This window comes from Podarcis pityusensis, assembly GCF_964106645.2.
Source record: "Podarcis pityusensis genome assembly, chromosome: 2".
NCBI lineage: Eukaryota > Metazoa > Chordata > Lepidosauria > Squamata > Lacertidae > Podarcis > Podarcis pityusensis.
Genome location: NC_138029.1, coordinates 98,873,993 through 98,886,920, shown reverse-complemented (window position 1 = coordinate 98,886,920; position 12,928 = coordinate 98,873,993). Strand labels below are relative to the sequence as shown.

Below are 12,928 nucleotides of genomic sequence, written 5' to 3'. Positions count from 1 at the left end.
ACCGCCTGGTGGTTTGTTTGTTTTTTGTAGATTGACATGGTGCTGAATCGAGGTGTGCAGCATAATAACATGGGGATGGACCAAAGTGCTGCAGGTAAAAAATACTGCTTTTGAATGCTCTCTTTCACACACAAACCTCCCTGCAAGGAGAAAATTGGGAGAGGACTAGGCTAAACCTTTCTGCTAACTTTCTACTTGCAGGAAAAGCCTGCAAGGTGAAAGAACCATTATAAGAAAGGTGTGAGGATAAAATGGGGAGAACCATGCAGGTTAGTGGGGAATTTAGCAGGCGATGCGTCAGCATCCTGAGTATTTGCCCGCTCTGTGTGTCTCACTACCAGCCCTCATGGCAGGGGTTGTGGCACTGAGTTCTGTCTCAGCACATCAGTATAATATCCTTCCGATGTACCGATTTCTTATTAATTTTAAAGACCATAATCCCTTCAGTCCCCCAGTTTTGAAGGAGCCAAGGGGCCACTAGGAGGCTGTTCTGCCCTTACCTCCCAGAAAGAAAACCGTAACAGGTGGGAGGACCAACCATTGGCCAGAATGTGAGGAAGTGCATGGCGCTTGCTTCAACTTTCCCTACTGGAAAGAACACTTGTAATAACTTGGTAACTATGACTGCAGTCCTAACACCACCTCCCTGGGAATAAGTCCAGCTGAATTCAATAGGACTCACCACTGAATCAATAAGGGTAAGATGGTGATGTAAGAAGCAGTGGTAGAGTTTGCCTCCCCTCCTCCTCCTTCCTAATTCCTTTTCCTTTTATGTCATGTCTTTTTAGACTGTAACCTGAGGGCAGAGACCATCTTATTATTGATTACTGTAATCCACCATGAGAATTATTTTTCCAGCTGAACAGCAAGGTAAAATGGCTTTAAAGAAATAAATAAGTTTATAACACTCCATTTACCACCACTTTTAAGAAAAAAAGCCTGTCCATGTGCCCTTGCAATACAGAGGTATTAATAATCCTTGCTACAGCTTGGCTTAGAATTGCTCCACTAACTGTAACGAGACAGGGCTAGTTTAAACATGGTGACTTTCACAACTCTCTCCCCACTTTCTCCTCATGGACCTCCTTATGAACCTTATGTACCTCCACTGTACAGCCTGCTGAGCTGATTCTTCCCCAAGTGAAGAAGAAACAATAAAGCCGATGGGGAATGAACTCAATTAGGCCTGGAGAGACCAAGGTTCAACTCCCTGCTCAGCTTTGAAGCTCACTGGGTGACCTTAGGCCCATCGCTATCTTTCAGCCTGACCTACCTACCTCACAAGTTTATTGGGGAAACGAAATGGAGTGAGTGGGTGGGTGGGTAGGTGGGAGGGAGGGAAAAGAACCAAACATGCCGCCTTGGAAAAAAGGCCAGACAGAAATATAATACAGTAAGTAGATAAATCAATAGAATTAGTCCACATAATAATTTCTGCCCCCTCGCACAAATTTGTCCTTATGTGCTTCTGATATTTAAGTTAAGAGCTGTTCCCATTTAGTCAAAGCATTGCTGTACCTTGCACCGTATGGGGTAAAAGCTGGAGCTCAGTGGTTAAGAGCATCCTCTTTGTATAAAAGGTAAAGGGACCCCTGATTGTTAGGTCCAGTCATGGACTTCTCTGGGGTTGCGGTGCTCATCTCGCTTTACTGGCCGAGAGAGCCGGCGTTTTGTCTGCAGACAGCTTCCGGGTCATATGGCCAGGATGACTAAGTGGCTTTTTGGCGAACCAGAGCAGCGCATGGAAACAACGTTTACCTTCCTGCTGGAATGGTACTGATTTATCTACTTGCACTTGGGCATGCTTTCAAACTGCTAGGTGGGCAGGAGCTGGGACGGAGCAACGGGAGCTCACCCCGTTGCGGGGATTCGAACCACCGACCTTCTGATTGCCAAGCCCTAGGCTCTGTGGTTTAACGCACAGCGCCACCCACGCCCTCTTTTTATAGGGTTGTCCTATTCCTAAAAGTAAAAATCTGGACAAAGTTTTGTTTTGTAGTTGTTGAGCGTAACCCCCCTTGCCATACGTCCAGGTTTTCCCGGACATTTTGCCCATTTGCTGAAAATCTGCCTGAGCGTGTCCAGGAAAACCCAGACATATGGCAGCCCTAACTTTGCATGTAGAAGGTCTCAGGCTCTATCTATCCCTGGCATCTCCAGGTCTCAATCACTGGGGAACCTCTATCGGTCAGTGCATGGAGTACTGAGCGAGATGGACCATTGGCCTGACTCAACATACAGCAGCCTTTTACATTCTCTTCCTGTAACAGCATTGGAAGAACTTGCCTACCTCCAGGTCAGCTGCACTGTTAAGTGAGATTATCAAGTAGTATTCATGGAATGGCTTCGGTTTGATACCTTTAGGGAGCAGTGGTCTCCCATTAGAATGATTTGTGCTCGACAGGAAGAATTCCTTTCTAGTTACTTTGTCTGTTCACCAGGGGGTCTTCACTGCCTCTCTTTCGTCAACCCCCACCCCCCACCTCTATTGGCTCACCGAGCACAGCTCAACCTTAGGCAGAGAGAGCAGGGAGAAACCACAGCAATATTTACCACCCAGCAGCCTTGCAAGTATGCATAAGGGACAACGCCACTTTGCCATTTATTTTATAGAGTGGCGAAGAATGATTCTCGAAAGCCAACGAAGTGACGGAGGCACTTTATCTTAAAGTGCCGTAACATGAAGTGTATGCAGCTGAACACACACGTTTGCTGTGTACACAAGCAATGGCTTTAGTTGAGACATTTACCATTCGTAGTATTGGTGTTAATCATGCAAGTCTGCAACTGTAGTAGGCACATTTACTGCTTCTGAGTAAGTCACACATATCAGCACAGAAAAGAGAGAAAGGGAGAGTGAGCACAAATGCAGCTCAATAGACTCTGAGCCTAAAATCCCAGTTCGGTCATTGGCAGGAGGCCGCTCCAAGCGCTGGGCTGTATCCAATGAAGCTGTCTCGTTAGCACACAAACTTCCACCTGCACAACAGGGCATCCCTTCCCTTGCATACCCGAAATCTGCTCCAGAGGGTTGGGCAAACCCTCAGAACAGCTTGGGGGGGGCACAGGGAGAGGTCATCCCATTGTGCAGCTGTAAGTCCTTGTGCTGATGGAACTACTTCAACAGATGTTGTTGTTGTTTAGTCGTTTAGTCGTGTCCGACTCTTCATGACCCCATGGACCAGAGCACGCCAGGCACTCCTGTCTTCCACTGCCTCCCGCAGTTTGGTCAAACTCATATTAGTAGCTTTGAGAACACTGTTCAACCATCTAGTCCTCTGTCATCCCCTTCTCCTTGTGCCCTCAAACTTTCCCAAAATCAGGATCTTTTCCCGGGAGTCTTCTCTTCTCATGAAGTCGCCAAAGTATTGGAGCCTCAGCTTCAGGATCAGCTCTTCCAGAGAGCACTCAGGGCTAATTTCCTTAAGAACGGATAGGTCTGATCTTCTTGCAGTCCATGGGACTCTCAAGTGTCTCCTCCAGCACCATAATTCAAAAGCATCAATTCTTCGGTGATCAGCCTTCTTTATGTTCCAGCTCTCACTTCCATACATCACTACTGGGAAAACCATGGCTTTAACTATACGGACCTTTGTTGGCAAGGTGATGTCTCTGCTTTTTAAGATGCTGTCTAGGTTTGTCATTGTTTTCTTTCCAAGAAGCAAGCCTCTTTTAATTTCATGACTGCTGTCACCATCTGCAGTGATCCTGGAGCTTCAACAGATACAACCCTTTATTTTATTTAACACAATTCTATACTGTTTTTTCACAAAATGGCAGCTCGGTAGTAGAGCACCTGCTTTGCATGCAGGTACCCAGGTTCGATGGCTGGCATCTCCAGGTAAGGCTTGGCACAGCCCCAGCCTGAAACCCTTGACAGTCACTGTCAGTCAGAGTAGGGTCAATACTGAGCTAAATGCACCAATGGCGTGAACTTAGTACAGTGGTACCTCGCAAGACGAATGCCTCGCAAGACAAAAAACTCGCTAGACGAAAGGGTTTTTTGTTTTTTGAGCTGCTTCGCAAGACGATTTTCCCTATGGGCTTGCTTCACAAGACAGAAAAGTCTTGCAAGTTTGTTTCCTTTTTCTTAACACCGTTAATACAGTTGCGACTTGACTTCGAAGAGCAACTCATAGAACGCGGTGTGGTAGCCTTTTTTGAGGTTTTTAAAGACTTTGGTGATTTTTGAAGCTTTTCCAAAACTTTCCTGACACCGTGCTTCGCAAGACGAAAAAAATCGCAAGACGACAAAACTCGCGGAACAAATTAATTTCGTCTTGCGAGGCACCACTGTATAAGGCTGTTTGCTATGCTCCTAATCAGTCATTACTTTTATGACCGACGCATCTTGGGACTATATAAGTATAACAGCCGGGTTCTGCAACACTTGGCAAGGGAGCAGGATCATTCAACAACTAAGAAGATGGGTAATGCCTTTTTAGAAATAATGAAACAAATGTTGGCCTATACTCGGGAGCATAGACCGTAGTCTTGGCGTGTTCCAGTGTCCCTTCTGAAACATATATAACCCATTGATACAAGCCAATACCTGAACTAAAAAAATGTGGTGATGCAACTACAGTATAAGTCAGTGTTCTCAGAAATGCTTCAGAGTTCATTAGCTCCTTGAAACTTGCAACACTTCCCAAAGTGTTGTATCTAGGATTTGTGGGAGACCTGAAGGCATTCTCAAGAGCGTAGAGGGAGACAACAGCCCTGATTGAGAGGCCTAAGCAATGAGCCCCATGCACAGACCCCCAACGAAAAGCAGGCGTTTAAGTGTGCTTCAAAAGAAGCCTTCAAAGTGCTTCTGTGCAGGGGAAATAATGCACGCCTGATATAGCGGGCCAATCACAAACCCAGCTCTCACAGCAGCCCACTAGATACCGCTGGGAAGCCTGGAAGCAGCACCTGAGCACAACAGCACTCTTCTTGCTTGTGATTCCCAGCAGCTAGCTTCTAGCTGCAAAACGAAGGGCTCCTTTTCCTCCAGTCTTCCCTTGCTTTGGCAAAACTTCTTCATAAACACAGCCCGCTGGGAAATTCCACCAGTATACAACACAAGTTCTCCATATGCTTTTTTTTATATAAGAGTATGTTCTGACTATGCTCCTGGCTTAGATCCAGGGAGCAGTTTTTTTCTTATAGCAAGGGGGGAAATGTTAAAACATAAAAACTTGGGCAGGGGGGAAGGAGGAACATTGCATACCATAAAAAGTAAAATGTTTGTATTCTGTTTAGCTGTCGAAAGCTGTTTTTTCTCTCCAAACAAATGAAGCCACAGTGGAATAAACAGGCATAAGGCTGGGCTGTAGGTTAATAATTCAACAGCCTCAACATTTCTTTGCTCCTGCTAGACACAATCCACCGGGAACTTCTCTTGCATAAGGTTCTGCTACAATGAATGGGAGTTACACAAGAGTTCCATAGCAAGGAAGAAGTGAAATGGGGAATTGCTCCCATTGACTAAATAAGCATAGTATTCAGCAGATAGAGCCTTCTTCGCAGATTTAGTCCAAACATGTTTACCATTCACTGGCAACCTGTTCTTGAGAATGCAAATACATTTATTTCCAAGTAAGGCACACTCTGTTTCCATGGAACTCACTCCCAGGTTCACCCGGGGGAATCTAACTGATCGTCTTTAACCTGAATATATAGCTGCAAAAACCTGATGAAGTCATAGGTCATTTAAAAACAAACTGTGTAGATAAATAATAGCACCCATGAGAGCTATAAGCACACAAGAATCTCCATTTCCCTATTACTGACAAACAGATCAAGGTGTTCCCCTTTTCCAAGTGCTCTGAAAACATTAAGAACAAGGTGGAAAGAAGGCAGACGAGGGCACAGAGAAACAAACAACTTGCCCTAACGAAAGAAGCAGTTTCAGGTTCTGTTTGCAAACTCGGAATGAAATGCTGACCTCCCTTGGGGAGGCTGTGCTGTTGCACTTCAGCCTAGGCCAGTCACACCTGGGGGCAATGTCCTTCAGGTCATTGTCACTGTGGCAGGAGGCAGGCCAGAGCAGCCTCCTGCCTCCAATGGCACGAACGTATTTATGATGCTGCAATCACAGCACAAGCGAATGGTTAATCACATCCCCCATCAACCTGGCACCCTCCAGATGCTGTGAATTTCAACCCCCATCAGTTCTAGCTAGTGTCAGGCTTGTTCACTGAGAGCCAGGAGCTACTTGCACAAAGCACACACCCTATGACTTCTTTCTAGAAAGCAGACAGTAGCACACGTGACATGCTGTACAATACACCGGATAGTCCCTTCCTTACATCTGTTTATTGAGCCAATTTACTTTGGAGCTTGGGGTTTTTTTAGGCCAAGAAAGAAAGAAAGAGGGGGGACTAGCCTGCCCAACTTGTTTCCTTAATGCTTTTGTCATGAGGTCAAGTTGCTTTATCAGCTGGGACTCCCCTCTTGCTCAGAAATGGCATCCTTGCTAGGCTGCCTTATATCCTCAGCAGATTGTCCTATATCCAGTGTAAACACGCTCAGCACAGAAGCTAAGCATTTCTATAACTTGATATGATTTTTCAGTTCCTTCTCTACTCTTTTCAGTCTGTGGCTGATCAAGGCTTTGTAGTCATCCCCAAGAGGCCTTTCACTCCCTGCCACACATGCTCCTGCCATATGCTTGGGACTGATAGAAATAGGACCATAACCATTATTTCCTTTTTGTACACAACTTTTACTCAAGAAAATGCCTTTTGCAACCTAGAATTTGTTTGTTTTTTAATGGTGCAAACCTAATGGCATATCTTGCTTCATTTGTAGCTCCCCAGAAATGAGATTTTTTAAAAAGGCATCAAATTTGCAGATGACACCAAACTGGGGTAGCTAATGTCACAGAAGACAGAATTGGGATTAAAGATGACCTTAACATATTGGAGAACTGGGCCAAAACTAACAAAATGAATTTCAATAGGGACCAGTGTAAGTTTCTACACTTAGGCAGGAAGACCCAGATGCACAGATATAAGATGGGAGGACACCTGGCTTATGAGTAGTACATGTTTAAAGGATCCAGGGGTCTTATTTTCTCCTGTTCCAGAGACTAGGACCCAAACCAATGGCTTCAAGTTAGAAGAAAGGAGATTGTGACTAAGCACCAGGAAAAAAACTTTCTGACAGTAAGAGATGTTTGGCAGTGGAACGAACTCCCTCGGGAGGTTTATAAGCAGAGGGTGGATGGCTATCTGCCCTGGACACTTTAATTGCAATTCCGGCATTGCAAGGGGTTTTACTAGTGACTATGCTTCTGTGTGAGTTTGACAAACTGAATTAAGGGCCACATTCGGCAGTGTGGACAAAGGTCTAGGGCAGCCTTCTCCTAAGACTCCAACTCCCATCATCCCTACCTAGTAGGACCAATGATCAAGTGTGACTGGATGTGTGGGCCAACAACTTCTGCAGGCCCCAAGTTGGGGAAGTCTGACCTAGGAACCGATCAACAGGGAAGCCGTCGTCCCAGGCAGTCATTTAACAGGCAGTCATTTACCTGTAGATGAGATGAAGCAACTAGAAATTAGGGATGATCACAGAGTGCAGTACACATGCACGTCAGATGATGAGTCATTGCTGCAAGCCTCATAATATTGCTTGGGGCAAAAATAAAAACCAGTGTCTCCAAAGTAAACTAGCAGTGTACTCTCCACCTCCCTTAAGACCACCCCCTTATAGAAGACAAAACCAATGGTATTTCTGAATTGCTGAATGTAGAACATCATCCAGAGAACGCGTATGGTGTATTGTCTTGAGTGCCAGACTAGGAAGACCTGGGTTCAATCCCCCACTGAGCCATGAGTTTATGGGATGGCCCTGGGCCAGTCATTATCTGTCATCTTCATCAACCTCACAGGTTTGTCAGGAAGATTAAAATGGAGTAAGCAGAAGAAGAAGAGAAGAAGAGTTTGGATTTGATATCCCGCCTTTCACTCCCTTTAAGGAGTCTCAAAGCGGCTAACATTCTCCTTTCCCTTCCTCCCCCTCAGCAAACACTCTGTGAGGTGAGTGGGGCTGAGAGACTTCAAAGAAGCGTGACTGGCCCAAGGTCACCCAGCAGCTGCATGTGGAGGAGTGGAGATGCGAACCCGGTTCACCAGATTACGAGACTACCGCTCTTAACCACTACACCACACTGGCTCTCAAGCACCATGCATGTTCGATCCCCATATGGGACAGCTGCATATTTCTGCATTGCCGGGGGTTGGTCTAGATGATCCTCAGGATCCCTTCCAAATCTACAGTTCTATGATTCTATGTATTCCACCCTAAGCACCTTGAGTGGATTACAGAAATAAGCAGTACGGAAATAAGAATATTCTCAAATATGACTTTTTTCAGAAAACAAGAGATACTTGCAACAACATATAATTTACTAAGCCCTCAGACATCCCATCCATCTTGAACACTGGTTTTGCTGGTTTGGGCTGAAGGGAATTGGAATCCAACAGTGTCTAGGAACACAAATTTAGAGAAAGGGGATTAGGATAGGCCTATAGGGGCTTTCCTCATCTAAAATAAAGCCCTGAATGGATTAGAGTTTTGAAAGGGTCAAAACTAGGGTAATAGCAATATCTGAAAAAGAGTGGGTCCCCCCCCCCAAAATACCATATTTTTCGCCCTATAGGGCGCACTGGCCCATAGGACGCACCTCGTTTTTTGGGGGGGAAATGAATTTAAAAAAATTATTTCCCCCCCCCAGCCACAGGGCTGGGGCAGGGAAAGCCTGAGCTTCCCCCGACCCCAGGCCCCAGAACAGGCTGCTATCCGCAAGCCTTGCGAGCCCGCAGGAACTCCCCCGGGCGTGCAAGGCTTGCGGACACCTGCGCGAAGCACGGGGCGCCCTCCGGAGGGCGCCCTGTGCTTCGGGCTGCAGGCTGCTCCCGCCGGGCTTGCAAGGCTTGCGGATAGCTTCCTGAAGCCTGGAGAGCGAGAGGGGTCAGTGCTCACCGACGCCTCTCGCTCTCCAGGCTTCAGCAAAAGCCTGCATTCGCCCCATAGAACGCACACACATTTCCCCTTTATTTTTGGAGGGGGAAAAGTGCGTCCTATAGGGCGAAAATTACGGTAATTCTTCAAGTTCAACCCTCCTACTAATACCATGAAAAATTGAACTGGTGCTTCCTTTCAATTCAATACAAAGGAGTTAAATAGCAGTGACTCCTCCTCACTGGTGCCACCACTTTCCCACTTGTTTTCTTACCCAAGTTTTACTTGGTAGCAATGGGGCGGTTTCACAGCTCCCGTAGTCCCTAAATACTGCTGCAGTGGAAATAAATAAAACAAACAGGATATTCTTCATGGTTCCTTGAAGCCACTGCAGCACACTGCGGCAGGCTTTGGGGCAGGCCAAACTACAAGACCTTGCTGCCACCGAGGGAGCTTGGGACTCGAGGGAGCTAGTCCTCAGGGGCACACCACACTTCCAAGTAATGCCTTTAGGAGTGTGGTGCAGCCCAAAATTTGGAATGGGCTTCCTTTATTGCTCAACTCCATTCACTGCAGGTCTGGTGGTCCAAAGTGTGGTACACAGCCTTAGCAGAGATAAGAGACTGCTGTGGGATGTGAAATTGGACGATGCTTTCATAAACACTTGGGGTCCCTTCGTAACATTTACGATGGGACAAGGCGAGTCAGTGGTACCTCCGAGTAATCAGAGATTTACTACCACTACCGCTTTATTTACTAGTACTTTTGGTTTTCGTGTGATTAATAAGTCAGTCAATGGACTAAATGCGATGATGCTACCCCTTCAGTAAACTCACTATATGTAGGAATAGCATGCACCAAGTTGAAGTTTTTCTTTTTATTCCTTATTGATTTAATACTTTGCCTATGTGTTTGTTAAATAAATAAAAAAAAAATCAATGAAAATTACAAATAAAATTAAAAAAAAAAATTTTTAATTTTCTGAGTAATTTTAATTTTAATTTTTTTGAGTAAATTATCAATTTACTCAGAAAATAAATGGTTTTAATCAGGTCTGTTCTGCACTGAGCCAGACTCAAAAACCCGTAAGAACTCCGCTAAAACTTAATTCCTACAAAAACAACTTGGGGTGGAATACCTGCATTACACAAGGCTCTGTGCTGAACTCTCTCCCCTCCTCCCCCAAATGCTGTGGATGTTGGCTAGGCTATATAGGAGAACGAAACTGCATCAATTACCAGCTTTTCTGGAACATCAGATGCTGTCCAAGATACAATCCCCCCGCATTCTCTTGTAATTCTCAGCACTATAAGGAGAGTGAAAACCTGAAACGCTTTCCGTTCCACTGAAAAGAACTCCTAAGTTACAGTTTAGAAAGGTTTAGTGTGATCCTCAGTCACTGTTGGCTGCATCCTTTCTCCTGGCCAACATCTGATTCGAGGTGCGGGGTGACAATTTTTCTTTTCAGTAGGGAGTTAAAAACACTCACCCACAAAATGTAAGCAGTGACATGTGTGCATGATGACAGTGTGTTAAAAGGCTGTATACCAAGCCTTTCTCCTGAACCCAGGACCAGTTACTGATCTTGGATTAATAGTCAACTGCATACATGCCTACTTGTGTAGGTATAGGACTGGAAGGACAGATCCTGAAGCAGAGACTCCAATACTTTGGCCACCTCATGAGAAGCTAAAACTCCCTGGAAAAGACCCTGATGTTGGGAAAGATTGAGGGCACAAGGAGAAGGGGACGACAGAGGATGAGATGGTTGGACAGTGTTCTCGAAGCTACAAACATGAGTCTGACCAAACCGCGGGAGACAGTGGAAGACAGAAGTGCCTGGCGTGCTCTGGTCCATGGGGTCACGAAGAGTCGGACATGACTAAATGACTAAACAACAACAGGATTTTACCCTTACTGATTAGGAAAGTGACATTTTTAAAGGTATGAAAAATTTATACTTATGTGCAACATGCTGGCAGGCCCTGAGGGGGTTGGAGTTCAACAGCGTCTGTGGCACACCTGGTTGGCCAAGCCTGCTCCACAGCATGGCAGGGGGAAATAGCATCGTAGGGTTAACCTCAGGTGACTCTCCTGCCCTTAGCAGAGAGCTGCACTATGCGTTGCTCTTGCTACCTGCCAAAAGAGCAGTCGATGGTGGCTTAGCATCATGGAAGCAGGGGGAGAAGGGGGTGAAAGTGGTATAATGGGTAGGATTTACAAAATAAAATGCCTCATTTCTCTTTTAAGAAAAGTAGAGAGCTGTTGGCCCCCCCCCCCGCCCCACCCCAACTCGGCTTTATCTGGGAGAGGATTATTTTCAGGTTGTACGTTGAAACTAAAGGATGCTTGCGGTTATCTCTGACAGCAGCTTCAAAGAATGTGGAATTGGCTAATGGCCACGGGGGTGAGGCAGGGAGATCGTGTGGTTAGTTTTACCCGGCTGGAACAGTGCCAGAGAAAGAGGTTAGCACTCCTTAATCTTGCTAGAGGCACCTGTATCTTTAAAATCTCAGGCGCTTTCCAGCCTTGAATACACCAATGGGAACTGTGTACAGTCAGCATTTCCTTGTAAATGCAGGAAGAGAGAGCAAGTTTCGGCATATTGAAAAAACTCTGCATCTCACAAGATGTAAATCCGTGTATATCATGGTTAAGCTATAAACTATACAGCAGATCATAAAACTTTGGAACAGCTGACAACGGAAAACAAAGGAATGTTTATGTGAGTGTACACAATGAAAAATGTGTTCTGAATCTGATGGTTTTAATACAGAGCAACTCTCCCTTCTCATACAGAATGGAAACCATTATTATTATTATTATTATTATTATTAGTTTATTAATTCATTCAATTTATATACCACCCTTTATCAAAAGATCCCAGGGAGGTGTATAACATTAAGAACACATTACGGATCACCAGTAATAATTTAAAAAAAGAATAAAAAGCATAACAACAGACAGCATAATAACAAAATAATCGTAATAACAGCTCCCTTCCCCAGCTTTAACAGGCCATAGATTATTTAATAGTAGAAGGCATGGGTAAAGAGGAATGCTTTTGCCTCGCACCTAAAGACATGTAATGATGGCACCAGGCGAGCCGATGAAAAGGCCTGTTCTCTTACTGCCACCTTCTGAACCTCTCTGGGAGGAGGGACATAGAAAATGGCCTCAGATGACAAGCACAGGGTCCAGGTCGGTTTTTATGGGGAAAGGTGGTCCTAAAGGTATTGAGGTCTTGATCAGTGTAATGGCAGCTTAAAAGTAAATGAATGAATAAAAAGTGCATTATTCAGTATTCACAGATTTTACCTATACATTGTATATATCTCGTTCTTTGAAATCAACCCTTTTTATATACACTGAACTGCTTGCATAAGAGATGAACTGGTATTTCTGGCCTGTATCAGAGAGAGCTGATATAATAATCAATTTTTTATCATCTATGTCACAACAATTACTGGTACTGTTTGGTGTTAAGTACATACCCTTTGCGAGCTTGTAGGGTAAGAGTGGAGTGGCTTTGCTGAGTGTTCAATCACATACATACCCAAACCCACCCCCCTTATGTTGAATGTACCCTTAGTGGCATAGACTCGAATGTATCTGGTTTTCTTTTCTTATTTTGTGACGTATAAATATTTATAATGTGGGTTTACATGTGCACCCATCTCACATACTTTAGCATTAATCAAGATGTTGTTGTAACGGAAGATTTAATCTGCACAAAAACTTAGCCAATACCCCAAAGGAAAGCTCACGCGAAGCAAAACCTGCCCTCTACCCTTGTCATCCATGCAGGCAGCGACAAGCAAGTGAATGTACAGGAGATAAGATTACTTTCACCACCAGCATTCCATTCCTAAGAAACTATTTTACGTTTACCATGAGCTTTCTGTATGCATTATACAAATATCCCCCACCTCAGAATTGTTTCACTGAGAGATACTCACATTAAGTGAAATGAAAT

At 44.8% G+C, this 12,928-nt stretch overlaps 1 protein-coding gene and 1 long non-coding RNA gene across 8 annotated transcripts in view; one reads left to right on the top strand and one right to left on the bottom strand.

The window, feature by feature from the left end:
• FRMD4B (FERM domain containing 4B) overlaps positions 1–12,928 on the bottom strand; it is a 240,086-nt gene that overhangs the window by 30,852 nt on the left and 196,306 nt on the right. The gene's annotated exons all lie outside the window — the stretch shown is intronic.
• Positions 1–12,928, top strand: part of LOC308471707 — an 86,654-nt gene that overhangs the window by 50,223 nt on the left and 23,503 nt on the right. Inside the window, exon 3 of the long non-coding RNA XR_013983105.1 lies at positions 789–870. This is a non-coding gene — a long non-coding RNA (uncharacterized lncRNA). The remainder of the gene's footprint in view (positions 1–788; positions 871–12,928) is intronic.